This window comes from Peromyscus maniculatus, chromosome 4 (assembly GCF_049852395.1).
Source record: "Peromyscus maniculatus bairdii isolate BWxNUB_F1_BW_parent chromosome 4, HU_Pman_BW_mat_3.1, whole genome shotgun sequence".
NCBI lineage: Eukaryota > Metazoa > Chordata > Mammalia > Rodentia > Cricetidae > Peromyscus > Peromyscus maniculatus.
Window position 1 is genome coordinate 37,473,720 of NC_134855.1, and position 26,484 is coordinate 37,500,203.

Here is a 26,484-nt window from a genome sequence, read left to right on the forward strand (position 1 = left end):
CTGGCCTCGAACTCACAGAGATCCTCCTGCCTCTGCCTCCTGAGTGTTGGGATTAAAGGCGTGCGCCACCACCGCCTGGCCAGGTTTTATTACTCTTATTATTTATCTGTTGATTTTATTATTAGCATGTCAAGGAGATGCCAGTTGAATTGGTCCAGATGTTATGGAAAAGCCTGGGTAACCGGAAGGAATAGTATACTGTACCTTAGATGGCATGTGTCTTTTGAGTAAAGTGCTTTGGGTGTTGAACATTTTTTGGTTTAATTCAAAATGGCAAGGTACCCGAGTTTTAATGATAAACTTCAGTTGCATGATGGCTCATTTTTGTTCGCACGACAGTTTAGAAATATGCATCCATTTTACTTTTCCTAGATACAGTTTTTTTTTCCTAGGTACAGTTTTTAATAGATACTTTTCTGACGAATGCTTGGGCCAATCTCGAACAAAACCGTAAGGAAGTCCTCAGAGCGGTAATTTTATCTACACATTATCTTGTGAACTCAGATGTCTAAATCAAAGTCCTCAGCATTGCTGACCTTGCTAATTGAATTTGCCATTAAATTTTCCCCCTCCCTCTGTAGCCTTTTGAGCGCTTTTATGTCTGGGAAAAAATAAAAGGAATTTGTGTGTTAATGAAGACTAACTTGACCACATGTTAAAGTGGCTTTATATGATGAATGGCAACCTTTATGAATTTTTGCCAGCACATTCTTATATTTAATCCCTCGGCTGGCAGGGACACTGTTTTCTACATTCACATTTGCCTTGTGTGAAGTAAGGTGCCTTGGTCATAATAGGTATTTTGTAACTGTAGCACTGTACTGCAAATAGACATATATACTTCTCTCTCTCTCTCTCTCTCTCTCTCTCTCTCTCTCTCTCTCTCTCTCTCTCTGTTTCTCCCTCCCTCCCTCTCCATCCCTCCTACTCTCCCTCCCTCCCCCTCTCCCTCCCTCCCTCCCTCCCTCCTTCCCTCCCCCCCTCTTTCTTTCTTCCTCCTTTCAAGATCAGCATCTTGAGCGCCACGGGTGTGTGCCACTGTGCCCAGCTCCTTTTTTTTTCAAGTGTGGGCTAGCAAAGCAGACTGTACACGCTAGGCAAGTGCTCTCTACTGTGGAGCTGTGCTCATGACCTTTGGAGTCATGTGAACCTAGATTTTGTGTGTAGCTGTGATAGGAGACTTGACCTGTTTCCCTATTTGTAAAATGAGGATAGTAATGCCTCTTTCTTGGAGTTTGTGCCAGAGCCAAAGGTAGACAGACGCTCTAAACTGCCTACTGCCAGACTTGGTTCATAGGTACCCAGGCATGACTCTGCTCTCTTCTTATCATTGTTGGATGAAAAACTGAAATTTATTTATCTGACGTCTTCTTTAGTGTGAGCATGTTTATGTGTGTGGGAAGAACACCCACGTCGGGGTGAGAGTGGAGGTCAGAGGGCAGCTTGCAGTTATTGGTTCTCCTGTCCCACCATGTGGGTCCCTGGGATTGAACTGTGGTCATCAGGCTTGGCGGGACCTCTACTGACGGAGCCACTTGTTCTGGGTGTTCTAAAAATTATTAGTTTAAAGGGATCTAAGCTCAGCAGTAGAGGATTCACTCTGTGGGCTTCAGTCCTCAGCTCAGGGGTGGGGGAGGAGTTGATAATTTTAGGATTTTTTTTTTTTTTTAATAGAAGTGTAAATAAGAACTTGGTTTCATGCTCCTCTCTAAGGTGGTTGGCTTCTATTTAAACAATTAGATGTCCGTACAAAAACTTTTGAACAGCCATGCAGGGTAATTTTAGGTGGTAATTTATGGAAGAGAAGGAACTGGCTGACCAAAATGGGGTGTTTTGACTATTTTGGCATAGGAATATTGCTAAGTAGCCGTCTGGTTTTTCTGAAAATCCATTTACCTACTGAGACTGTGAGAACCTCACTGGCTTCTGGGACTTTGGTGGTGGTTTGCTCTGTGGTTCAGAACAGTAAGTAGTATTTTATTTAGATGAAGCATTTCCGCATACCACACTCACTCCAGTCCTGCAGATGTGTTTATCCGTGGGGCGGTTGCCAGGCAGGAGGACAGGCTTCCCCAGAGAGCTCCCAAAGTGGGTGACGGTGGTGGGGGAGCGGTCCTCTTTACAGACAGGGTGTCTTGTTAAAGACCGTGTCTGCTGGGATTAGCTCTTGCCCAGCGGGACTCGTTCCTCTGCAGTTTGTCTCCAGGTCTTTCTTAGGTCACCGACTTTGGACCTGACTTGTGTAAGGAGAGAATGCTCAGTAAGACAAGGGGTCTGCGTTGCTTACTACCCGGGTGGTATTCCTTCTGAGAATGAATTCAGTACTCCAGTGACACCTAAGTCCAGCTACACTTGAGGGCTTTACCCTTTTCTCCCATTTCCAGGTTTGTTGGTCTTTCCCATTTTGAGTGTTTTGTTTAAGCCTGAGGGACCTCTTCCACCGACCAGCTTCGCAGTCCTGAAGTCAGGCCAGGAGGAATGAGGCAACATGGAAGAGATGCCCTTTCTCCAAGGATGGAGACTGGGTTCGGGGCCGTGGAATTGATAGAGATGTCACCTTCCTCGGCCCCCATTGCTTCCGTCACTAACAGCAGCTTCAGGCAGTCTCACAAATACCATGCTTATGCCTTTGCAAAGATCCGAGGATGCCTGAAGGTGGGTGGTATCATGCCCTGCTGGTCATTCATGTGGTTTGTCCTGGTTAGGGTTACTACTGCTATCATGAAAGGTGGGGCCCAAAGCAAGTTGTGGGGGAAACGGTTTATTTGGCTTACACTTCCACATCGTAGTTTATTACTAAAGGAAGTCAGGGCGGGAACCCGGAGGCAGGCGCTGATGCAGAGGCCATGGAGGAGTGCTGCTTACCGGCTTGCTCCTCATGGCTTGCATAGCTTGTTTTCTTATAGTACCCAGGATCAGCAGCTCAGGGGTGGCCCGGCCTGCAGTGGGTGAGCCCACTCCCACTGACCACTAATTGAGAAAATGCTGTACAGGCTTGTCTGCTTAGAGCCAGAGACGTTTGATCAATTGAGGGCCCTCCTTTCTAGAGACTACAGCTTGGGTCAAGCTGACATAGAATTAGCCAGTACGTGTGGTTCCTTTGCATCAGAGGTGGGTAGGACTGTCTGTTGCTTCCCTCCTTTGGAAGCTTGCACGATGCCTTCTGGTACCATGAAAGCTAGTGCTCAGGGAGGGAGCATTCTGGTCACTCCCAGTTTAGGGGCCTCTGGGCCCTGTGTCTGAAGTGCATAATGTCTTCAGCAGTAAGGGCGTATTTTCCACCTCTGAGGGGGAGGGGGACCAGTGGCAGTAACAATAGTAATAATAGCAGTAGCTTAGACTATTTTGGTAGCCTCTTGCATAACCCCGACCAACCACTCAAAAGAGGGCTTCTTATGCCTGGTGTTGGGGTTTTCTGTCTTTGGGTCTTGGTCTTTGGCTCTTGCGGTTTTTGAGGGCTGTCATGTCTTTTAAGGACCAGGCCTGTGTCTTTGAGAGAGTAGCACACAGGACCCTAGGGGAAGGTGACCAGGAAGGAGCTAGTGCTGCAGGAGAGAGGAGGAGGTGGAGGTGGTGGTGGAGGAGGTAGAGGAGTTGTTGGTTCTGGACCGGCTTCAGGGAGCAGAGGGAGGAGATGAAGCGTGTGTGTAGGATTTTGCCAGGTGGGAGGGGAGTGCTTTCTGGATGAAGGGATCACAATGAACAGAGGCTGGGAGGCATGAAAACAAGTCATGCTTGGGGGTTTGTTCTAGAACAGACGGTGCCTGGCATTTGGGTAGAGTGGCTGGGAGGAGAGAGCCAGATTGCAGAGGCCTTGCATGCCAGGCTAAGAAGTGTGGACTCGCTCCCTCGAGCAATGATAGCTGTCAGGGGCCTTTCAGCTGGGAGGTGATGTCATCAGATCTGTGCTTTGGAGCAGAGCCTTGGCAGCGGTGGTGTGGAGCAAAGGAGATTGGCGTGGGGACAGATGGGTGGCAGGGCACTCTGTTCGGCTTTTGAAGTAGGTCAGGTGAGAGATGACATTTAAGGCTGGAGTTATTGGTCGGGCGAGGACTGACGGCAGCTAAGTGCCTTTTCGTGTGCATGTAAGACATATTAGCTTGTGGGGTTTTCCTAAAGGGAAACGGGCCCGGGGTCAGGTGGGCCAGCCAGGATTTGAACCCAGGTTGCTTACCCCATGGCACTGTCCTCTTAGGACAGGTGTCTGAGAACACCATTTCAACAGACTGAGTTTTCAAGGTGCAGTTTACTTTCTCAGCAGTGCATGAACTGGGCAGCATGGAGTCTAAGACAGACAGGAACTCAGGGCAAGGCGGAGCCCGGCAGAGGCGTGAGCTGGGGCATCAACAGGGCGACACCACAGTGCCACAAGAGGACTGGGCAGGGCCAGGCCGAACCTTTCTTTTGTATGCCCGTGTGTGCTCCGGATGATACGGCTGGCTTCGATTGGCTGCCGTGAATCTTGTTTTTTTTGAAAACTGTCCATTTTGGGAATTTGAAGACATACCCCTTCTCTTCTGATTTCTAGAAAGCTTAGACTCCAGGGGGAGCACAGTTTATGCTTCTTTTCTAGTCTTCTTTAAGCACCCTTACCTGGTAAGGAACTTGGCCAGCCTTCCACCCTGTTTTTGGACACAGGGTCTCTCACTGAAATTGGGTTTGGCTAGGCAGGGGGCCAGTAAGCACCCCTGAACCACCTTGGTCTCCCCCAATCCCTGACTCAACTATCTCCCCATCTACTTCTATTTCAGGAATTTTTCGTAGCCCCTTAAACCATATGGTGTTGATTTTTGGTTTAAAAAAAAATAATCACCTAGGAAAATGATTTATTTTTATGATCTTGTGTGCATTTATATGGAATTTTGCCAAGGTTGCTCTTTTAAAAAAGTTATTTGGATTAACATTAGGGAGCAGCGAGCCCTCAAAATTAGAATTTGCCTTGCTTTTTCAGTGGATTTTCAGAAAGAGATTTCTAGGAAATTAGATTCCCATTTTTCTTGCTTACACATAAGAGGTCGGAGACTGGGTGTGGGTGGCACAGGCCTTGAATTCCGCACTCGGCAGAGGCAGAGAGGTAGGTGGATCTCTCAGGTGGAGACCAGCTTGGTCTACATAGTACATTCCAGGCCTTCCAGGACTACATAGTGAGACCGTGTCTTTGGGGGAAAAAAAAAAAAGTTGGACTTTTGGAACCCTGGAAAATAGAGAGTGAGACTGAGGAATGCTGTATATTCTGGGGTTACGCGTTTGCCCAGGAATGGCCTGGGTTATTCCTGACTAAACATTTATAGAGTCTAGGTGTGCAGCTCAGGGTTAGACTAGAGAGTGTTTGTGGGATGGGGAGAAAAGGCCCTGAATTTGCTTCCCCATCACAACGACAAAAGTCACTGATTTCAGTCTCCTCTTCTTCCCCCAAATAACAGAAAAGCACTCAGCTCTCTGAAATCTGAGTTTTCAAGTCCAGCCACCTCCCATCATACATTGGTTTATATCGAGTGACATCCAGTCCCTGCCCTCTTTGTCATGGGCAACTCTGCCAAAGTTGAGGCTCTGAAGCCAGGCGACTGCGGTAAGGTTCCAGCCCAGTGCCTTGGTCCCAGTGACCTGAGCAGATTGCATGGCTTCCTGGAGCTTGCTCTCTGGGGACCTGGGGTGCGGCTGCTTCTGAAGGTTCTTTTGGGATTGGAGTGTGGTGAGGTCCTGGACTTGAGCTTGATGGCGGGAGGCGGGCGAGGCTGAGTGCCTGTCTCCCTCTCTGGGCACGCCTTATCCTGGGGGGCTTAGCCTGCCGAGCAGCGAGCGTAGGCTGACTGTGTGCTGCTGTTCCTTACTGCCTTCCGTGACTCCTCCAGAGCTGGCAGGAAATGTCTGATGTGTGTGGCTCTGGCTGCTTGGAGTTGATACGGGGTCTGTATTTTTTGGTTTTTGTCTTTTGTTGGTACCTGGCTGCCCACAGTAGTATTTGCCGCTTATCCTAGCCGGCAAGTTTGCCGTTAACTCTTGCAGATCAGACCAGTTTCTTGTTCATTTTTCTTGTGTTGGGGAGGGAGAGGAACCTTCTCCAACTTCCTGTCTCAGTGACAGGGCTTCTCAGCTCCCAGCTCCTTAGTTCCCATTCTGCCTGGCGGAGGGCGAGTGGAAGCTTTCCTTGGTTGCTCGTTTAGTCATTTAGAAGATGCCAGTTGAGCATCCACTGCGTGCCAGGCCTGGGGCCAAGAGCTCATTTATTTTTAACGTGTTTAGTTTGGTCCACACGGGGCCTCAGTACGCTCGCCCACTGTGCCCATTTTGTAGGTGACTGTGAACCCCGACCCTGCCCCACCCCTTGTGGCACTGGATTTGTTCTTTCCCTGCCCATTTTTGCCTTGGGTTCCCCAGTAGGTGTTCACAGGGATTGCTGTGTCTGTCCAGAAGGGGGATCCACTTTTAAATCCTTACGGGTTCTGGTTCTGAGGTCCATTGCAGTGAGTGGTGTGGGCCTGTAAATGCTGTGGAGTTGGGGTATGGAGAGAAAGATTTGGGACACGACGGACTGCTCATGGGGAGAGCTAGCTGGTGGGAGCGAGGTAGGGTACTTAAGCAGCTGCTGAAGGTGGTGGGCCCTTTGGACTTTGAACCGCCCTCCCAGAAGCCCTTGCCCGGGTATGCTAAAAGCAGGTTTGTGGAGCGGGGGCTAGTTACAAAAGTTGTTCATAATATTCTTTCTGTTTCACTGTCATTGCTAGATTGCTTTGGACTGACATTTGGTGGGGGGGTGGGGAATACACTGTCCTTAGATTGCCCACAATTGTGAACTCGTTCTTATCTTCAGGACTTTACAGTCCAAGCTCCAAAATACACAAGGGAACAGTAAAATGTAAGGAGCAACGATTGTGACGTTACATAGACTTGGATTCAACTTTCAGCATCTGCTTAATGCCCTGGCAGATGTTTCTTAATGTTAGAGCCTCAGTTTCTTCATCTGTAGGAGGGGGTCATTGTCCTCATGGGAACTGTTGATACAGGACACCTGGAATAGGTGTTGGCACATAGGAGGTGTTGGGAAGTGTGAAAATCGAGGAGCTTGAAGACTCAAGATGGATGTGGTCTCCGTTTGGGAAGAACCTGACGTCTGTGGGCAAGGCCGACACGTGTGAGTCCCTCGGGTTGAGAGCCAAGGGCTTGGCAGATTCTTTGACATTTTTCAAGACAAGTTGGTGTTTACGTCATCTTTGGAAGGACTAAGAACTGAGTTTGCCTCTTTGTTGCTGTGGTAAACGCCATGGCCAAGAGCAGCTTGAGGAAGAGCTTCTTTCATTTTACAGGTTACAGCCGTCACCGAGGGAAGGAGAGCAGGAGCGTGAGGCAGGACCTCGGATTGAGGTCCCAGAGGAAGGGCACTCACTGCCATCTCCCCTGACTTGCCTTCAGCTACTCTTCCCCGCCCCCCTTGGTGGTGATAGCATCTTTTCTCCATAACAAAGGACACCTTTTCTCACAAAGCCAGGCCCTCACATTAATACACCTAACGTGGAGATGCTCCGTGGGTGTCAGAGGACAAGGATGTAGCCAAACAATTGACGATTGACAGTGCTTCATGAACTGCAGGTCGTAGTAGCCAGACACCCCCATTTTGTTTTCTTTGTCCAGGTGTCTGTCCCCCTTTGGGTGGCCCAGGGCCCTGCTCCCACCACTGCCGTCTATGACCACCCAGTTGTCCACCTCGCTAATGGGCTGCTCTGCTGCCAACTTGATGGCAAACTCTTGTTCATTTCTTCCTGGTGACCTGTAAACTGAACCTACCTGCCTCGTAGTGATACCTAGTGATAGCTGGGCCCTTCTACATCAATCCGCAACCAAGAAAAAAATACCCCAAAGACGTGCTCACAGGCCAGTCTGATAAAAGAACAATTCCTCATTTAAGGAGCCTTCTTCCCAGGTGTATCAAATCGACAACTAAGATGAGCCATCACAGATGGGTGGTAGCCAAAGCAATGAACAGTATGAGCAATGGGTGGGAATATTCAGAGCTATAATCATCGGGTTGAGAGCGGTGGTAGGTTGTAGGAGGAAGGCAGTCCTGGGCCAGCAGCCCTGAGAGCCTGGTGTGTGATATTATTGGTGGGCCTCACGGACCTTGCCGAAGAACTAAAACTTGACTCTCTCGGTGATGGGATTTTTGAATGGCTTATGGGAAGGGACTTGGTTAAATTTGCTTCTGTGTAGATTGGTAGGAAGGGCAGAAGGGAGGCCAGGAAGCCAGTGAGACTCTTGTATGGTTAAGATAGTAACTTGAACTTGGATAGGAGTGGGAAGCATGGAGAGGATGGAAGGGTGAATTCACTGGTTGATTGATAGGTGTTAGGGGGAGGAAACAGGCGCTGTTTAGAGAACCGTTCGAGATTTCAGTGGAAATAATGGGGAAGGGGGGACACCAGAGTTGGGAGAGAAGGATGCAGGGGTGGGATAGACTCTCCTCTCTGGGAGCATGAGGGGTTTGGGGCAATTAACACAAAGATACCTGCGGGGATCCAGGTGGAGTTCACGAGAAGTTGGATGTTGGCCACAGGCCTTAGACGCACAATGGAAAAAAGAAGTCAGGGCTGGAGATAAGACGAAGCTTAGGGATTAAGATGCAGTACCAGGAATGAAATGTTAATAATACTTACATGTAAACCACTGGTTAAAACATAAATCTAGAGTTCACCATTTAATAAGACAACCCAGAAGCCAAGAATCTGGGACGGGAGAAAGCCTTGCCTTTATAGGCCCTTTTGTACTGTACAGCTGTTTTTCTACATTTGTGTTTTTTTTTTAGAGATTTAGAGGAAATACTGTAAAGAAATGATTAATGTTGTACATTATCAGGTGAGCCGGAAACCAAGCACAGAACATAAAAATAACCCGCGCTGCAGTCTGTAATGCTATTATGCATAATTCTAGGTTACTTCATGCTCTGACAATAATACCATTCATGGGGGGTTTAGAGTTCCCACCTTTCACATACATTATTTCCGTCAGAATTAATCACGCCTCCATCTGTGCTCGCAGCAATTAAAATATTTTAAGAATTAGAAATGTTAAATGATGCTCTGTAAAGTTTGGGAAGGGGGAGAAAAGAATACCATTATGGGTTTAAGGCAGTGGCCATGATTTCCTTCTAGCCTCTGTGTGTCTTCAGAAACACAGTTGTAGACAGCTTGGGTGACTTAGGGGCTCTCTGTTTTACAGATTCCCCAGGTGCTCCGGTGTCTGGGTCTTTGCCTGCCCCCCCCATCCTCACTCCCCACTTCTATTGTAGCTGGGTTGATTTGGGTCCTGTTGTTCCTCTCTCGGGATGCTTGGGGCCGGCTTGGCCTCTTTGTCTTCAGAATCAGGGCACAGAGAAAGATCTCAGCAGGTACTCTTGAAAGAATCATCATTTTAGCCTTTGTAGACACTGTAAGGTAGAGATGGAAGATATTTTGGGCCGTTTTCAGCCAAGAGGAGATTCAGAAAAACAGTTACCTACAAGATGTTGGACTCAAGCGTTCTCCTGACCTCTAGCCCAGCAGCCTTCCATTGCCCTCGGAATCAGAATCTTCCAAAAGTTTTACTGTGGGAAGATGATTCAGCATGTAGAATGAGTGCAGCAGGATTTGGGTGTTTTTGAGAAGCTGTCCTGTGTTCTGCTGAGCCGGGGTCATGCGCCAGCAGCATGGTTGATAAGCCTTGCGACCTTGAGTAGGTCACATGGGTCTGGGCCTCACTGTCCCAGAGTGGTGCGACAGGTCACACAGGTGTAATGTATTTGGGGCACCTGTTTGCACAGGGCTATTGTAAGTGCGGGTGCCAGGAACTGTGGCAGTCATTTTCCTGTTGCTGTGGTAAGATGCCATGACCAATGCCACGCAAGGAAGAAAGTGTACTTTAGCTTATGATTTCCGAGGGATTGAGGGTTGATGGTGGCAGAGTGGAGGCATGGTGGCTGGAGCAGGATGGTGAGAGCTTGCATCCGTGAACTGCTAGCTCAAGGTCGAGAGAAGAGTTGGGAAGGGCTTTAGACTCTCACAGCCCACCTCCAGTGACACCCTTCCTCCAATCAGGCCACACCTCCTAAGCCTCCTCAAACAGCATCATCCACTAGGGACCGAGTGTTCAAATACACAGCCCTGTAGGGAGCATCCTCCTTCAAATCACCACAGTAACTGGAGAGCTTTTCAGGTGGGACACTATGGATAGTGCTCCCTGAATACTAATGAAAAGATATGTTGATTAACAAGAATCCTCATGCTAGTAAGGGTGATGGGGACGGGAGAGCTGCCTTCCAGTGTTGGGAAGACCAATAGGGACAGGTATGCAGGCAATCTGTCGATGTATTTATGTGAACCACTGGAACGGGAATTCTAGAAGTTTATGCTAATGAAGTAATTGTACAAGTGCACACAGTTACATCACGTAGATGGTTACCACATTACTTACTAGCAAAATATCGGGGGAAATGTTCACTTCAAAAGGAGAGCTTGAGGAGAAACGTCACCCATACAAGAGAATGCTCTACCGTCATAGTAACTAAAATATTTCACCAGTAGTGTGATGGATAATCTTGGTTATTAACTTGATGTACCTGGGAAGAAGGGCCCTCAGTTGAGGAGTTGTCTGTATCAGATGGGTCTGTGGGGCATTTTCTTGATTGCTAATTGATACAGAAGGGCCCAGCCATCCCTGGGCAGGTGGGCTGGCCTTTATAAGAAGGGTAGTTGAAGCAGGGCGGTGGTGGCGCACGCCTTTAATCCCAGCACTCGGGAGGCAGAGGCAGGCGGATCTCTGTGAGTTCGAGGCCAGCCTGGGCTACCAAGTGAGTTCCAGGAAAGGCGCAAAGCTACACAAGAGAAACCCTGTCTCGAAAAACCAAAAAAAAAAAAAGAAGGGTAGTTGAGTGTGAGCCTGGAGACTTGTGAGTAAGCCTCGTTCCTCCGTGGTCTCTGCTTCCGTTCCTGCCTCGAGCACCCTGCCGTGGCTTCCCTCCACGATGGACTGTGTGGTGGAAGTGGAGTGAACTCTTTCCCCACTCAAGTCTTTATCTATCACAGCGACAGAAACCAAGCTAGAACAAGTAGGCGGCTCTGCACAGAGGCACATGACTGCTCCTAGGGACGCCTGAGGAGAAGGTTTTTAATTGTGGATATGAGGGAGAGTTCAGCCGGAGGCATCTGGAAGAGTCCAGACAAGACAGGGCCATGAGAGGGGGTGGGATGGGGTGGGGAAGTGAGAGAGGAGAAGAGAGGAAGACAGAAGACCAAGAAGGCCAAGGGAGAGAGAGGGAACCAAGAGAGTGGGAGGCCAAAATGGCAGCAGGTTTTTACAGGACTCAGAGGCTGGGGGAAGGGAAGCTGAGCCTTTGGGCCGGAGAGGTCTAGGGTAGAGGCGGGTGGGGGTAGGGTAGAGGGAAGAGTGCTGAGAGGAGCCACAGGTATGGAGTGAGCCTGGTGGTCAGCGTGTGCTTTGGTTTGCTAGATAGGCACCGCAGTGGGCCGTTTGTTCTGAGTTACTTCTGGGCCTGACAGAGAGGAAGCTCAGCGGAGTGACAGGGACAAGTGTCTTCTGTTGAGGTGGAAAGCAGCAGCTCGCAGCTGGCCCTGGGTAGGCGTCCGTCCTATCCGCCGCCGTTCTCCTTCCTGTGGTTCAGAAGTGCACCCGTCGACGGCACCCGAAATTCCGAGTATTTACCTTGGTTTGTTCAAGAGGGACACACACACTTACAAACTTCTATTGTAGTGTTGTGATTGTTTTATTGTTATTGTTAATCATGTCCTGTGACTGATTTATAAATTATGCTTTATTATAGGTGTGTGTGTGTGTGTGTGTGTGTGTGTGTGTGTGTGTTAGGGGAAACAGTATGGGTAGGCTTTGATGCCCAGGTTCTTGGTATCTGTTGGGGGGCAGTCTTGGGATGTATCCTTTGGAGAAGGGGGATTAATTAAATGGTACCGTCACATTTATTTATTTTTTTAAAGTATGCATTACATATCTTTAAAATTATATTTACTTTTTGTGTGTGGATGAGTGTGTGTGTGTGTGTGTGTGTGTGTGTGTGTGTGTGTGTGCCACAGCAGATGTGTGGAGGCCAGAGGATGACCTTCGTGAGTCAGTCCTCTCCTTCTACCATGTGGGTCTTGGGGATCAAACTCAGGGTGTCGGGCTTAGCAGCAGGCGCCCTGACCTGTTGCGTCATCTCCCTAGGTCTTGCATTATATATATCTGTTACCCATTTACACTATGCCAAGATAATGTCTATTTAAGTGTGTGTGTGTGTGTGTGTGTGTGTGTGTGTGTATGTGTGCACGCGCACGCGCGGGGATAGGTGCCTGAAAGTGTAGGGAAGGGAACTTGGCTTCTCTTCACCCTCCTAGATTCTTGGGCTACAAGTCAAGTTGACACAGACGGATTAGTAGGGGAAATCCATGTTATGTGTTCGGGCATAGGAGTCTGTCTCAAAGCAAGAGAGGAGTGAGGTCATTGACGATTACGTAGCGTAATAGGCATGGGGACTTCTGGTGGGTGGCAGGAGCCGGCTCAGGGCAGATGGAGACTGCCTTCTACTGAAGGTAAAGCCCCCGGTGTGGTGACAGCTGTTGGGAGGGAGCAGCTTTCTTACTAAAGGATCAATCTTTCCTGTGTAGATGCCCATTCTCTTTCAGGAAGACAACGTCTCAGGACGTGTGAAGAGGGGGCTTATTTGGGTCTTCTGAAGCCATGTTTTGGGGTGGCACATCCTGAGCCCCACAGCAGTATCTATCACTCTCTGTCATTTCATGAGTGTGTAAAAGATGAAATCATTTTAATGTCAAAAATTTGTCCCTTTTTTATTTTATGGTTTGTAGATCAAAAAGTTATTTTAATTATTTCTGCAGTTAGGTGAGGAGCAGAGTCTTTATTAGGGTGTGGGAGAGGTAGACAGGACAGAAAGGGGAGGGGGTGGGGGTGATGTTGTTTAGGGTACAGACTGAGTTAGGTTCCCCCCCCCCCAGGAGCTCAGTGTCTGCCTGCTTTCAGTTGAGATTTTGTCTTTGATACAGGGTCTTGGATGGTTTAGTCTGGCCTGGATCTTCCTGCCTCAGTCTCTCAGATGTTTTCTTTGTGAATGGGGAATATTATTTTTGGCTGTTTGTTTCTGGATTTTTCACATAGGATATGTTTGCACGTAGGATGTGTTCGTTCTTGAGCTCCTCTGTGTAGCTGAAGCTGGCCTTGAACTCCCGATCCTCCTATTTCTGCCGCTTGAGTACTGGGACTGATATGGACCGCCATGCTTGGCTATGCTTCAGATTTTAACCTTGAGTTCTTGGTATTATGTCTAAGTTATTTTTGGAAAAAAGAAAAGAGTACTACTTGAGGAAAGATTGAGCTGTTGTTTTTTTAAGCTTTATTTATTTCTACTTGTGTATGTGTGTATGTATGCTCTTTTTGGGGGGCCCACCACCCAGGTCCCAAATAAATCACACATGGAGGCTCATTCTTACTTATGAATGCCTGGCCTTAGCTGGGCTTGTTTCTTGCCAGCTTTCCTTAACTTATTCTGTCTACCTCTTGCCTCTGGGCTTTTCCAATTCTCTTACTTCTGTAAATCTTACTGTTACTCCATGGCTTGCTGTGTAGCTGGGTGGCTGGCCCCTGGAGTCCTCCTCCTTCTCTGACTGCTAGGTCTTCCTTTCCAGATTTCTCCCCCTATACATTCTCTCTGCCTGCCAGCCCCGCCTATCCTTTCTCCTGCCTCGCTATTGGCCAGTTCTTCATTAGACCATCAGGTGTTTTAGACAGGCACAGTAACACAGCTTCACCGAGTTTAACAAATGCAACATAAACAAAAGCAACACACCTTAAAATAATATTCTACTACATATGTGCCTGCATGATTATATGTGTACCAAGAGCATTTGGGAATCCTTGGGAGCCAGAAGAGGATGTCTTATCCCCTGGAACTAGAGTTACCGGCAGTTGTCAGCTGCCATCTGGGTGCTGTGGGGCACTGAACTGGAGGCTTTGTGCATTCTAGGTAAAGACACTACCATTGAGCGGTGAGTGGGTGTTTGCTGACGAGTCCTTTCCTTGCTGGTTATGAGGTGAAGGAGATGGCATGTGTAACACGCTGCCTGGTCTAGCTAAGTGTTTAGAACATACTAATTCTTCCCAAGCCCTCACAACTGCAAGAGTCTCCACACAATGTCTGGAGAAGGTCGGCCTGTGTTTCTCTCTAGCCTTGTGTGATCTGGGACGAGAGGTGGTTGTCTGCCCGGCTCAGTGTTCTACACTGAAAATGACTTGAAAGTGAGCGGCAGGCTTTACTCCCATGAAGCCTTCAGCAGAGTGGAAGATTCCTGTGTACTGGAGCAGTTTCTGTTCCAAAGCACTTTCTGTAAAGGTGGGGTGTCAATTCCAGTGTATCAGCCACTTGAGCTTTATTAGGTCCTCAGGAGGCGGATACCCACAGGTGATCTTTTCTCTCCTCCCTGGGCGTGGCCGGAAGGAGGACTCCCTGTTGATGTTGGGGCCCAGGATCTTCTTCATGGAGTGGATAATGAGGTATCTTCTAGGCAGAGGGATACTTCCCTTCCCTGCCTTCATTGAAGTCTTCCCTACCCTTTAAACTCCACGTCTGCACACACTCTCCAGACAGCCCCCGGTTCTACCCTTGCTCTCTGTAGGAAACAGTGTTGCCCACCCGCCCTGCCTTTGAGGGTTCCTCCTGGGTGACAGCGGACCTGAGGGATGTCCCTTGGACCTTTGCTCTTTGTACCATGCCCATAGCCTTGCCCTGGAAACTGTTCCGAGTTAGGACACAGCTGCGGATTCTAGTTGTCTTGTGCTTTGTTTTGTTTTTAGTCAAAGTCTCTCTATGTAGCCCAGACTGGCCTGGAACTTGCTGTGTAGACCAGGCTGGCCTCACAGAGATCCTCCTGCCTCTGCCTCCCCGGTGCTGGGATTAAAGGCGTGCAACGCTGAGCTAGTTTTACTCTTTGTTGAGCTCACTACTCCATGTCTTAGAAGAGTCTCCTGTATGGTTTTCCACATAGCAAACAGGCTCCTTAACTTTAAGGAGAAAAAAAAAGGAATTTAAAAATAACTTTGTGTGTCCTTCGATGCTTTTCTTTTCACAGACATATGCTAAATGGCATGCCATTCTTTTTTTGTTATTTGGCTATGTATTTTTTTTTAATACACAAGTGTGGTATATTTTTATCACATGCCAATATGTATTCAAATGATTCCCAGCAGTTGTATGTAATTTGCTTTGTAGTCTGTTAGGAATAACATTAAATTTATAACTATTACTACTGAATTTTAGGTAACCTTGTGAAGAAAATTGTCCTTCAAATTTTGTGGAATGTCTTCCAACCATTAAACTGCATTGAATTAACATAAAATGACTAAATCTTTATAGCTTGTTCATCTTTTTAATATCTGAGCAGTCTCTGCGTTCCAGAACTGAGCTAGGTGCTGGGTGAGCCGCTCAGGTCTAGGAATTCTAGCATTAAGGGTAAAGCATGACGTGTGTGCCTCCAGGAGTGTTGGACATAAGCTCTTTAGTTGATTAGGCACAGGAGAATTCCAGTGTATTCAGATCAGACGGTAGCTGTCTGTGAATGTGGCGTGCGTGCGTGTTTGTTGAGGTGCAGAATGTGATGGACAAGTCTAGCTGTGTGACAGTGACAGTGGAGATTTGGGACACAAGGCATAGGGACCTAGTCCACCTTGAAGAATGGTGTTTTGAGTATCAATCTAAAGGCAAAAAAAAAAAAAAAAAAGGAAAACACGTTCTATAGTTGGTGAAGTTTCTCATGGGGTATGGGTTAGCAGTTCTGGAGTTCCATTTCCTGTGCACGGGTTAAGAGATGGTGAAGTAAGCAAGAGAGAAGGCTGGGATGTTCCTTGTTGGGAGGGATTCGAGTTGGAGACCTAGGTGTGGACTTGGGTTTAGCTAAGTACTGATCCAGATAGAGTTGGTAAGTACATGTGTGTAAATGTGTGTAAATGGGCTGGTACACACACAGGAGTGATGAGGGCCTAGCAGCCACGCCACACCATAGCAACAAGCACACCCATATCTTCACTCTAGGGGTGCCATTGTCCGGTGACCCGGACTCCTTGGAGAAAGGCGTAATTATAGGTCTGGAGCATCTTGTGTGGCCAGAAAATAAGGAAGTGCTCAAAAAACAAAGGATGTGGGCATGTCGAAGGGAGGAAGGAGCCAACCTCAAGGAGCTCTTAATAGCCAGAGCTAACTTTAGCAACAGAATAAATAGTGTGGTACTGCATAATAATCCAAAAGCGTAATACGTGTATTCACATGACATGAAATTTGTGCTAAGACAGGAAACCTCTTTTGTGCAGAAGAATTTCAAATAGTTTCTGTCGATACCTTTTCCTCCAGGAGCCTAAAGCTGACGTTTGCACGCCCTCCAGCTCACCGAGGGTAAACTGAGGTTGAGTTTTGTGACTCTTCCCCAGGGTAGAGTATGGGAAGGGAGAAGCAAGTTTACAGCGGCTGTCACTTAGCTGAGCAGTCAAAGCTAACCTGGTGGGTAGCCATCCTGTGACAGTGTGGGCGTACAGTGATGGTGGGACCTTAACCTGATCTCTCCCTAAACCTGCAGCCCGATAATAGCTATTAAAAAAACAAGTCAGACAGGCCTACCTCTTTACCACCAGCCGAGCCTGCCGAGGAGTTGCCGTGAGCTAGCCCACCCTCCCGAGCTGAAGAAATCTATGGACAAGAAGTTATCCCTGAAGTTAAGTGGTGACAGACGTGTACAAGGAATACTGTGGGGCTCTGGTCCCTTTGCGAATCTTGTGATTGAGCCTGTGGAGATGGCAGCTGGCGGGCACAGACTAACATTGGAACGGTAGTCACACAATGCAAGAGCATCACGTTAGAAGCCTTGGGAAGAGTCCTCACAGTGGCCGTTCCGCAGAGGAGTCCACATACCTCCCCAAAGGGCAGCTCTGACTATGGTGTAGGATTGGGTTGTGTACATTTTCATATAAGAATTTTTTTTTTTTTTTTGCTAAGTAACTTTTGTGATTGGGGGGTGCGGGGAGCCAGACAAAACCCATTGAGGAACATTTTGCAAAATGCTTGACCAGGACTCCTCATCACCGTTAAGGATGGGAAAAAACCAACAACAATGAAATAAAGAAAACTGTAAGATACCAGAGGAGGCCAGGTAGCTACAGCGTGGGACCCTGGACCAGGAGCCTAGAACGGAGGGATGTTAGTGGGAAGTGAGAGTAACCCGGATGATGTTTGTTATGAGACATTCAAGTGAGGGAAACCTGAAATGAACAGTGATTTCCCCGTTATCTCCATTCTACATCTGTGGTTTTACTCTCGGCTTACTATATACCTGCCCATTAATCCATCTTATTTTAGAAAGTACTTCAAAGTGGCAAACATCAGTGCATATGCCTCCCCCCATACACCCCAGCCTGTTTAAAGAATAAGTTCTTCTTCAGAACGTTTTTATTAGCACATTAATTATACAGAATCATGGGCTCCATTATGACATTTCCATATATGTAACGCATTCGATCTCATTCAACCCGCGTTTTGTTCCCCCTCCCAATCCCACCAATCCTCTTCCTCTTCCCCTTCCCTAGCCTCCCAAGGTGGCTGTCCAGCAGGTACCGGGCACTTCACAGTTGACACTACGTCTGTGGTTGTGTCCTATAGAATGTGGAGGAAGATGAAGAGTTACAGAGGATGTAGGTTTTGTTTTTCATGTCGTAGAGTGATGAAAGGTGTGTGTGTGAGATCACCTGAGCATGTTCGACTGCCATGCAGCTGTATCTGTGGGCCCTGGGACTCTCTGGAGCCTGTGAGTGTCCAGGAAATAGTAGCTTATACCTATAACTGTCAGGGCAGCTGGAGGGCATTGTGTGGGGTGAGAGGCCAGGCTGGGGCAGTGATGTGCCCGAGTTGGGATGTGTTGTGGTAGAGCATTTACCTGAGGAGAGCCTGAAGTCTCCCGACATCCTTCTTCCCTTTCCAGGGGTCGCCCGAGGAAAGCGGATGCCAAGGAGAGCAGCTTTAGCCCTGGAAGGGGCCAGGAGGGTGATCCATCAGAGAGTGCAGTTATGCAGAAAGGACAGCAGTCACCCCCAAAGCCCACAGAGCTGGGGCTGTGCCTGGAGGATGGCCTTCCAGCTGCTAACAGTGGCCCTATTCAGTGTGGATGCATAATGACTTCCAAACTAATCAGGAACCAAAGCCTGAGGCTGGGGACGAGCACAAATATCTTGTTGACTGAGCAAACATCTCGATTTTGTCCGATAGGAAGTTGCTGAGGAAGGTCAGAGTGATGTAATGGCGTGTGCTGAGCTTTCATCCTCAAACAGATGGGCCCCCGGGGTACCATCTGCAGCTCCCTGGGCCCTTGGAAATCATTTCCTATAAATGAAATTGTCGTAAGTGACCATTGAGAGATTGGTGTGGTAGCCATACCAGAAGTAACTAGACAAAGGAAGGGAATTTCCAGTGCCGTTGGCTGCTTGCTTTCCTCCCTTTGCCTTAGAAACCGCCCTGAGCTTTATGATTTTGTTCAGCTTTCTTGTGTAGCCCGCGAATGTTGTTGGTGTCCACTCCCCGCCCTCCCCTCCCTGGTCCTCCAAAGTAAACTTCCCTTTCTCCTCAGGCTCGCACAACTGCCTCGTACCCCTAAGCCAGTGTCAGCTGGGCACTTTTTATAAGCTGCTTTGCTATTTCTGGTTTTTGTTGAGGAGGAAGTAGTGTTTTTGTTTCTGGTCTCCCTCCCACCCCCCAATCAAAGGAATATATTTGTTCTGGGAAGACAAGGGCAGGGGATTGAGTTCAGAGAAAGACAATAATATTGTATTTTAAGTACAGCATCGTATGTAAGTGGTGGGCTTGTGAGTCATAATTGAAGTTGTTTTTTGGTTTGGTTGGGTTTTTCGAGACAGGGTTTCTCTGTATAGCTTTGCACCTTTCCTGGATCTCGCTCTGTAGACCAGGCTGGCCTTGAACTCACAGAGATCTGCCTGCCTCTGCCTCCTGAGTGCTGGGATTAAAGGTGTGCGCCGGCGGGCCCCCCCCCCCAGCTAATTGAAGTTTTTAATGAAATGTCTCAATAAAGTATATATTGGAGCAGAAAGCAGGGTCCATAGTACTTCTTGGTTTATTTATTCAGTAGTCATTGGCACCCTGTGCCCGGCCGGCGTAGCTCTGTGTCCTGGTAGAGAGATGCTTTCAGTAGAAAATAGTGTTCTTGGAGGAGTGCATCCGGTAGAGGCAGGAGGACAGACTTCTTGGAGGAGGCGGTTTTTGTATTGTATCTCAAGGGAATGCCTAGGTGAGGGATGGGGCTTTGGCAGAGGGAGACACCCAGAGTGAGATGTGAGCCAGCCCAGAGGGAGCCCAGACAGGCATGGGTTGTAAATGGCTGGTGTACTTGTCTACATGGGGATCGAACGGAGTGTACAATGGTTGAGACCCAGAAAGGGGACTCAGGGAAGGTGGTTTTGGAGTCCAAGTGGAAAGCTGGGGAGTCCTGTGGCTGAGTCGTGGTGAGGAACAGAGCGGCGGGGAGGTGGGGGTTAGCCTATTGAGCCTGATGGCTTTGGTTTTCTGCGTGGAGTGGGAGGGAGTGATGAGAGTGTGGAGCGCTTGTCGAAGGCAATCAGAGGGGCCTTTTTCCCGTCTTTTGAGGACCTTTCTGGGTCTGAGGATTCCAGGGCTCTGGCATTCTGGGCTACGGCAGGGCCTCTCTCGGAAGTCATTTTGGCTTGGAATGTAGTGGAGAAGCTGAGGCCTAGTCTGAGTCCCACCTTGTGCCCAGTGAAGAAGACCGCAGAATAAGGAGAGTGGCTAAAGGACAGAGGTGGATGACGAGTGATGGATTCTGGGAGGCCGGCCCGGGTGTGAAGAAGAGGACACACAGAAGGGCCACCAAAGGACCAGGACCTTGGGAGGGGGGCTCTGTGCCGGCTGGAAGGACCGGAACACAAGCATGGCACGTCACTGGTGACCATGACGTGGGCCTGCTAAAGCCTAGATTCGGGAGCCGGAGGTGGGTGTGATGAATGACGGCTGCTGTCACTGTGTGTGCTGGACACGGCTAAGTGCTTTCAAGTGTGCGCTAGGACAACAGCGCCACGAAAGGCTGATCCCCATTTACAGAGGAGGCAATGAGGCCCGGGGAGGGGAAGACGTTGCTCCAGGCCACATGGTGAGTCAGAAAATGGAGTTGGGATTCTAATCCAGACTGTCCCCTGGGTTCTTTTCCCTTAGGGGCCGACTGCCGGGCACAAACGTACAGGAAAAAGACAGGAGAGAGAACTGTGACCTAAGGACCACCGAACCGCGTTTCCTCCGTGAATGAGAAGTTACCAGAAGTAGGTAGGTGTCCGCTGAGAGTTGGGGTGGAGGGTGGTGTGACCATGTGCAGGGGAGCACCAAAGGACAGGCGGCGAGGAGGGGAATGGACTGGACAGGTTCCATTTGTCCAGAACCGTGTTTGAGCCAATGCTTCCTTAGCTGAGCAGGCGAGTTCATGCCCAGAGAGCCGCGTTCTCGCGGCAGGGCGAGGGAAGAGTTCTGTTCAGACCTTGCTGGCAGCGACGGCTAAGAACCATGTGCCTGTGCATCTGTACCACTGAACTCACTGTAGCCTTCCAAATGGTGAAATGTTTCTGTTTTTACCATCCTAAAAAGCAAGGTAGCGGAGGGAAGGGAATATAGCCATCACCAGTTACCAAAACCTTTTCCTTTGCCAAGTGGGCACTTAGCAAGTATGTGAATGAATGCTAGGGATTTTGCTAAGCGCTCTATGCATTGCTTTCATTTAATCCCTCTTTTGAGGGATGAGGTCAGCTCTGCTGCACCGACGAGGGTCCGGAGTTTAAAGGGATTAGACAACTTGCCCAGGGCCGCACATTTAGAAAGTGGAAAGCTGGTGCTGTTGGATCCCCCTGCCTCTACTCAGGGAACTGAAAAAGCAGAAAGAAGATTCTGGAAGCTGTGTGAGGGGTGGGAGTGGTTGACTGAAGTAAGAAGAATGCATGATGGGAAGAGAGAGGTGGGAGGAGGCCTCGTGATGAGACCACGTGGTTGAAAGTGTGGTGGAAGAGCCTGGCCTCCAGTGTCCGGACTGGGTGGCGCAATAGAACTGTCGGAGGGTACAGGAGGGGACTCCAGGTTATCATGAGTGTGTGTGGCAGGCTGTGCTACCTACAGATTCCCACTTGCTAGCAGATTCCTCCCAGACTGGGACCTGTGGCTGGGCGGGATGGATCTAAAGAGCAGCTTAGTCTGTTCCCCTTTCTCATGCTCCTCCTGAGTAAGTGTACCTCCTTCCTGTCTCCTTCCCCGGGGGCAGCTGAGGACCCACTGAGTCTACAGTCAGGAATGTGATACAGGATGGAGAGGAGGAGCAGGAGAAGGAGGAGGAGGAGGAGGAGGAGGAGGAGGAGGAGGAGGAGGAGGAGGAGGAGGAGGAGGCGGCCTGAGTATTACTCTGCTGCCAGTAGCAAAGCCCGAATGTGAGGTCAGACCATGGCCAACCTTCCCACTTTGTAGACAGACTGAGACCTTTTGTCACAGGTGTTCTTTCTTTTTGGCAGAATAGTGTGAAATGAATCTATTAGGGATTGGATGGGACCGGCTCCTCAACATTTTTGAGACTGTAACCTGAAATGCCTGAGGCATGTCTTCAGTGGTGGCCCGTGCTATTTGGGGTACAGGTGCTAAGATGTCTCAGGTCCTTGGATTGAGTGAGGTGTTTATGAAGGGAGCCTCAGCTGTTTATGAGGGAAGTACCCCCCTGAGAGTCGCCGTTATCATTTTCCTTCATGTGTTTTCTTTGGACCCAGCAGGAGTCATTCATCCTCCTGGTTGGTGGCTTTTAAATTCTGTGCTGGGAGGTGGGCTGGCTGAGCAGCGAAACAATGGTCTGTGATTATGTAATCATTTAGAATAAATAAAAAGATGGTTCATGGCAGGTCCTGCAAGGGCAGCCTGGAAATGAGCGGTATCGGGAGGGATTAAGTTGCACTGCAGTTGAATTTGGCAGCTGTCAGGTTCTCCGCGGTAAGGTCCGTCAGCTGTAACCTCCAGGTGTAAACAGAGCTTCATCAGCATCCCTGAACAGCCTTCTGAGGATCCAGACAGAACTCGGTGGGATGCTGTCCATCAAAGAGTCATTGGCCAGGCCTTGTTTCTGGCTGCGATGTTTACCCCCGGCGGCTGGCAGGATCTATGGAGCTTTGCTGCAGGGAGAGATAGAGGGTCTCTGGCCTCCTCACTCGGGTCCTGTTTGCTTCAGTAGTTTGTCTTCTTTTCATCAGCTAAGACACATTTAGAGGCCAGATAAAACTTGCCTTTCAAATGGGAGTGGAGTAACAGTTACTGAAGTAGTCCTTCATTTTGTAAAATAATTATATGCTAATTTTGGGGCCACGGTTAGAACTCGGTGGTAAAATACTTACCTTGCCTGGGTGAGGCTCTGGGTTTGATTCCAGCCCCTCCTGGGGGGGGGGGGCGGGGACTAATATTATAAAGACTTAACCTTCTGTGCCTTTGCAAGAAGATTTTGTTGTTGTTGTTGTTTTCATGCCTGTATGTTCTCTCAGCCTAGAACATTCCTGGTGTATAGGATGAATTTAATATAGATGAGTTATTTGTACACGGGGGACACATTGCCTGATCTGTTCAAAGCCACACAGTTAATAACTGGGTGCCTTGAGAAATGGTAGGTGGAGTATTAGGAGATAATGGCTTCTGAACCTCTTCACTAACAACAATATTGAGGGTGCTGGAGAAATGGTTCTGAGGTTAAGAGCACCTGCTGACCTTAGAGACCCGTGTTAGGTTCCCAGGACCTACATGCGGCTTATACACCTGCTTGTAGTTCCAGCTACCAGGGATCTGACGCTGTTTTCTGGACTTCGAGGGAGTCAGTCTGCACTCATGTGCAAATATCCTCCCCACACCACATAGACACATAATTAAAAAATAATAAGGATAAATTTTAAGAAAGGGAAAGACTCTAAAATAATCAATATTGAGTATAGAAGAGTCCTGAGGTTTATAACAGTTTAAGGTTTTATAAAAGTGTTTTTCTGGGGTTGGAGAGATGGCTCAGTGGTTAGGAACACTTGCTGCTCTTGCAGAGAGGACACGTATTTGGTTCATGTCAGGCGGCTCATAACTGTCTGTAACTCCAGTTCCAGAGGGCAATGCCTTCTTGCAGCCTCCCAAGTTTACCTGTGCGAACATGGTGCTCACACTCACCACACATACCTATAAAATAAGTAAATCTTTAAAAAATAGTTTCCCCCAGCTATTAAGAAATCCTAATCTTTTCTAGAACAAATAAGTACAATTTTATGTATTTGAAGTGTCAAAAGCATTAAATGAGAAAGAACTTAGGAAAATTCATATATTTTATAAGTTCTACATTCAGGAGTTTGAAACTTTGTCCTTAATGTCATTGATTTTTAAGAGCTGTTTCTCTGATTCTTTTGATTTTGAAATTTTATATATATGTTTGAAATATTTATGTGTGTCTGAGTATGTGTGTATGTCACCATATACATGCAGCAACCCTTGGAGGTCAGAGGGGCATTGGATCTCCGAGAGCTAGAGTTACAGATGGTTGTTAGCCACTGTGTGGGTGCTGAGAACTGAACCTGGGTCCTGTGTAAGAGCAGTGATTGCTCTTCACTGCTGAGCCGTTTCTCCAGCCGACGCCTGCTGTGTGTGTGTGTGTGTGTGTGTGTGTGTGTGTGTGTGTGTGTGTGTGTGTCTGTGTGTCTGTGTGTCTGTGTGTGTGTCTGTGTCTCCAAGAGTAGGCCTGAATGAAAGTAATTTTAACTCTATAATAGTAACACCAGGAGTGACATAAGATTTTAGGAGTAACATGCTGTTGGTTGTGTCACTGTCTAAATTGTATGGACACAAGACGTTTTATGACCCCACCTCTCATACAGTGGTTTATTTGGCTTTGTCAATGGAGCACTATGGTAATTTGAATAAGAAGCATCTCTCATAGGTTCAGGAATCTGAAAACTTGGTTCCCGGTTGGTGGCCCTGTGGTGGAGCTGGTGCAGGGCTCCTGGAGAAGTTTGTCACTGGGGTGGGCTTTGGGAGCTTATAGCTCACTCCATTTCCCCCTCTTTCTACTTGATGTCTGTGGTCAGAGATGCGATCTCTTTGCTTCCTGCTCTGGTCACCATACCTGCGGCTTGCTGCCACGCCTCTCCTCTGCTGTGGAGGCTCTTAGTCCTCTGAAACTTTAAGCTAGAATAAACTTCCTTCTGTAGGTTGCTGTTGGTCATGGTGTCTTATCAGAGCAACAGAAAAGTAACTAATAAAAGCACCAAGTAAATTTAGGGACAAAAGTGTTACTATTTGTCCTGTAGCATTTATATTATCATTATTATTATTTTTCGATACAGTGTTTCTCTGTGTAGCCCTGGTTGTCTTGGAACTCACTCTGTAGACCAGGTTGGCCTCAAACTCAGAGCTCCTCTTGCCTCTGCCTCCCAAGTGCTGGGATTAAAGGTGTGCACCATCACTGCCCGGCTTTATTTTACTTTTAAAGAGGCAAGATTTTGCTAATTTGTTTGCCCATGGTAATCTCCAACTCCTGGATTCAAGTAATTCCTCCTGCATCAGCTTTCCAAATACCTGGGTCTGTTGGTGCATGCCACTGTGACTGGCTAGGCCAGTAACCTTGAAACATTCTCAACATCAGTAAAATCCTTTCTCACACCTGCAACATTTGTATAGGTATAAATTATAGTCACATATTTACTTAGTGACAAGTGGTTTGTATTTAAGATACTATGTAAATGGAATAATAAATAGGAACAAAAGATGAGGGAAGTAAACACAGTTAGGGATTCTACTAATTCTTTTAGGTACCCTTGGAGAGTACCTCCTACCCTCTACTGTGGAGACATCTGGTTGAGAACGACAGTGATCCAGAAGAGGAAGCACACAGCACTTTTTGAGGGAGGGTTTGCTAGTTTCTGGAGTGGTGTGTGGATGAGAAGTCGACAGAGAGGTACACTGTCAAGCAGATTGAGAGTAGGCTGGGTGGAGAGTCAACCAGAAAGCTGGGGGGTATAACTCCCTCACCATCTGTCTAAGAACGTTGCTGAGGTATCACGAACCAGACTCCTGAGGATTGAAGCTGTCTATCCCATTAGAATGATCAGATCACTTTCTCATAGCTGGTGGTGCGGGATACTGGACCACAGAGCGTAGTTCCTACAGAAGGCATGCAGAATCGATGGGAGGTCTTTCAATTCTTTGAGAAGAATAGGTTTGAATGGAGTGGGAAGGAAGCCAAGCCAACCATCGGGAGTTGAAAATGAGGTGAAAGTACCAGACTCGGGCTTGGTGAATTTTGAGTTGATGGAGGCTGCGAACTGGGGAGGCAGGCTGCAGGGGTGCTTGCTTAATTCTTGTGGCATGTTTGCTGGTCAGCTAGTACGAGTCTTCCATAGCAAACATTGTGAGCTTGTGTTTATTAGTTACGTTTCTAGTACTGTGATAAGGCACCATGACCAAGACAACGTGCAGAAGGGAGGGTTTATTTGGGCTTACAGTTCCAGAAGTTTAGAGTCCACCAGGACAGAGCATGGCGGCAGGAGCAGGAAGCTGAGAGCTCACATCCTGAACTGCAAGCCCGATGTAGAAAGTACACACTGGGGATGGAGCTTAACACAAGGACTGTTACCCAGAGAAACCCCACCCAAACCAAACCAAAACCAGAAACCCTCAAAGCCTGCCCCCCAGGGATCCATTTTCTCCAGTAAGGCCACATCTCCTAAATTTACCGAAAGGTGCCACCACCTGGGGACCAAGTATTCAAACACTTTACGGAGACATTCAAACCACCATCCTAAAAGCATTGCTGGTTTCTGGAGTTCAGAAGATGGCCTGATTAGAACCGTGAGGGGAGAGCGGCCTCTGTGACGTGGGGGAAAAAAAAAACGCTGTAGCAGAACTTGTAGGAAGTTAGCCCTGAAGCACCAGGAGCCACCTCAGACCCGTGTGTGGTCAGCGTGTGGTGTGATGCATGTCCGCCTGGTTGGTTACCTGTTAGGGACTGGGTGTAACTTGAAATAAAGGTGGTGATATCAGGCAGATTAGGAATTCAGACTGTTGTTACATAAAGGAATAAAAGCAGGCAGGGGTGATAAATGACAGATTGCCCGAAGCTCTACCTTCATTTGAAAGTATGTAGAACAGAGTGCTCAGATCTGAAGAGAAGGTGGACTCGGACAGCATTTCGGTAGCCATGGGGTTTTATAGACTATCCACAAATAAAATAGTTAAGCGTTGTTTGAGTAATTCCAGCAGAAGTTTTTCACAGCAAATGAGAAAAGAGCATCTTCAGGAAACGGCGGGGGGTGGGGGGGAGGGGGTGGGTGGGTGTACAGATAGTCAATTACCAGAAGTAATTGCAAACACAGACACCTTCCATTCCGTCAGGAACTACG

At 48.1% G+C, this 26,484-nt stretch overlaps 1 protein-coding gene across 7 annotated transcripts in view; it reads left to right on the plus strand.

Moving 5' to 3' along the window:
- Tanc1 (tetratricopeptide repeat, ankyrin repeat and coiled-coil containing 1) overlaps positions 1–26,484 on the plus strand; it is a 229,343-nt gene that overhangs the window by 13,936 nt on the left and 188,923 nt on the right. For 6 of the 7 annotated variants that reach the window (XM_016003138.3, XM_006984643.4, XM_076568508.1 and 3 more), the window contains exon 2: positions 20,264–20,371. The gene's annotated coding sequence lies outside the window, so the exon portion shown is untranslated. The remainder of the gene's footprint in view (positions 1–20,263; positions 20,372–26,484) is intronic. The other variant, XM_042275331.2, reaches the window with a different exon arrangement.